Source organism: Lipotes vexillifer, unplaced genomic scaffold (assembly GCF_000442215.2).
Source record: "Lipotes vexillifer unplaced genomic scaffold, Lipotes_vexillifer_v1.1 scaffold1102, whole genome shotgun sequence".
NCBI classification, from domain to species: domain Eukaryota; kingdom Metazoa; phylum Chordata; class Mammalia; order Artiodactyla; family Lipotidae; genus Lipotes; species Lipotes vexillifer.
Genome location: NW_006771065.1, coordinates 29526 through 32532, shown reverse-complemented (window position 1 = coordinate 32532; position 3007 = coordinate 29526). Strand labels below are relative to the sequence as shown.

Here is a 3007-nt window from a genome sequence, read left to right as displayed (position 1 = left end):
GGGGCGGCGGCGGCTCACAACCTGGCACAAGATGTTAGAGATCATTCGGAGTAAAGAGACTATCCATAGGATAGGGCAGCTTGATTCACGGTGCTGGAGCCCTAGTGGATAAGAAGGGTATTTGCATGGGAAGGTGGTCCAGCAGCAGCAGTGGTGCAACATGGGATTGTCAGAACTTGAGTGGAGTAAGGAGAATGTATACAAAGAAGAAGGGTTTCTATGCCAAAACAGGGTGCCTACACCAGCTGAGGGAGAGAGGCCTGCTGGGAGACTGGTCACATACAGAAGGATTGATCAAATAAATAAATATATTAAGAAAAACAGGAGCCAGGTTTCTCACTATCAGATAAGGGAGTTACAAGTATAAAAAGGGGAGGCTAAAATGAATCCTGTGGTATTGAATGTGGATTGAAGAGATCTGTGAACTTATATAAAGATAGATGAGAAATATAGACGTGTATGTATATATGTATACACACACAAAAACACACACACACACACACACACTCCCTAATTCTGCCCTCTAAGAGACCAGAACAGTGACACTCCAATATCAATGAGCTCATCTAGCACCAAGATCTTGGTTTCTAAATACCATTCTCCACTAAAAGGAACCAGGATTTTTTAGAAACCAACTAATTCCAGGCTTGAGCAGCAGGTAAAGAACAAGTTGAACCTGGAGCATCTTGTGTCAAAAGAACGTGTTCAAAGAATGATAGGGACAGAGAAGCCAAATTGAAGGAGTTCCCATTGGCGAAATCTGAGACAATCTGAATATTAAATAATGAAGTAACAGGTTATGTTCCACTGAATAAGAATCAATGAGTCCATATTAAAATAAACAAAATAATTTAACATGTGATGTGGAACAAGATATTTACATAGCCTTAAAATATTCCACAAAATATTTATTAATTACAAAAGGGAAAGGAGCCCTTTAAAGTAGAGAAGCCTAGAGGATGAACCCTTAATCAAGTGATCAAAGTGACTATCACTAGTAATGGGATACAATGAAATTGTATGTCGTGTAAGAAAACGCAATGAGAAGAACTCCTATGATATTCCTGCCACAGATCCATAACCTAAATCTTATCAAGAGAAAACATCAGGGGCTTCCCTGGTGGCGCAGTGGTCCCGATGCAGGGGACACGGGTTCGTGCCCCGGTCCGGGAAGATCCCACATGCTGCAGAGCAGCTGGGCCCGTGAGCCATGGCCGCTGAGCCTGTGCATCCGGAGCCTGTGCTCCGCAACGGGAGAGGCCACAACAGTGAGAGGCCCGCATACTACCAAAAAAAAAAAAAAAAAAAAAAAAAAAAAAGAGAAAACATCAGAAAAAACTAAAGGAAGGGGCATTTTAAACATTAACAGGTATAATCCATAAAAACGTCAGGGTCATAAAAGTTAAGGAAGAATGAAGAACTGTTCCAGAATGAACAAGGAGAAAAAAGATACATGACTACTAGACACAACACATGATTCTGAACTGGATCATTTTGCTCTAAATGACATCACCAGGACAAGTGGCAAAACCTGAACGGGGTCTAAGGATTACATAATATAATGTATCCACACTCATTTCCTGGATTTTGATTGTCATACCGTAGTTATGCAGGAAAATGTTTTTGTTTGTAGGACACACTAAACTATGTTGACAACCTACTCTCAAGGGGTTTAGGGTACAGGGGAGTATTTTTCTTGTACATACAACTTTTCTAAAAGTCTGAGCTAGAAACAAAGTTAAAAAAAACATGTAATCATTTTTTTCATTTTTTCAGAAGTCAAAATAGAAATAACAAGGAATTTCTACTATGAAATTTAAGTGAAAAATCATTTTTGGGACTATGGCATAGTACAATCACTCTCAATCATAACTGCACATCAGAATCACCTGTGATAGTTTCAAAAATTTTGAAAATTCTGAGGCTTAGAGGCCCATCCCAGGCCAAGTAAATCAGCTCTGGGGGTGAATGCAGGCATCAGTATTCTCTACAAGCTTTCTGGTAATTCTGATGTGCAAAGTGGAGAACCACTGGCATGTGCCAGGTCCTGGGGTAATTCACCCTTAGAGGTCTAGTTCAGGTATCTTCTCTATGAAATGTTCCTGGTGCCCCCTATGCCAGAGTTACTCACTTTCTCCACCACCTTTGATTTATTTGTATAATGGTTTTAATTACATTGTGCTGCAATTATTTGGTTATAATACTTTTATTTCCCACTAAAATAAACTCCTTCTAACACACGGATTGCTGATTTGTTCACTGTTGTATTTTCAATGCTCAGGACAGTGACTGACACATAAGAGGTACTCAAGAATGTTGATTTAAAAAGTAAGAAAAAAAGGAGGGAAAGTGGGAAGGGAAGAAAAGGAGGAGAGAGGAAAATAAAGAAACGACTCAATTTCTTTCCTCAGTAGCTTACAGCCAGGAAGAAAGAAGATAAGTAACAAAAAATTATCAAAAGGAAGTAACTCTGGCATGGCAAAGTCTTCTCTCTACCTGTGCCCCAATGACCCATGCTGTGAAATCAAAGCATGTTTTTCAACATTACTTCTTAAACGTATCTGAATATTCTGTATTTATTCTCTTTCTTAAAACACAAAACTCAAACTACTTTTCTTAAACTGGTTTGAGGCTTTGGATGTTCTTTCCTGTAGGTAAAAAATTCTTGCTGGAAAAAAAGAGACTCTCATCCTGTCACATGCTAAAAAACCTGAAAATATCATTGTTAGTCTGTAAAGCCACCATTTTTCTGTCTTCCAACACCAGTAACTATAAAAATCACTAATATAATCATGTATTAAAAAACAAAGGTATAGGGCTTCCCTGGTGGCACAGTAGTTGAGAGGCCGCCTGCCGATGCGGGGGACATGGGTTCGTGCCCCGGTCCAGGAAGATCCCACATGCCGCAGAGTGGCTAGGCCCGTGAGCCATGGCCGCTGAGCCTGCACGTCCCGAGCCTGTGCTTCACAACGGGAGAGGCCACAGCAGTGAGAGGCCCGCATACCAA

General features: G+C 40.4%; 1 protein-coding gene across 1 annotated transcript in view; it reads right to left on the bottom strand.

The window, feature by feature from the left end:
• SOS2 (SOS Ras/Rho guanine nucleotide exchange factor 2) overlaps nt 1-3007 on the bottom strand; it is a 73901-nt gene that overhangs the window by 66987 nt on the left and 3907 nt on the right. The window lies entirely within an intron of this gene.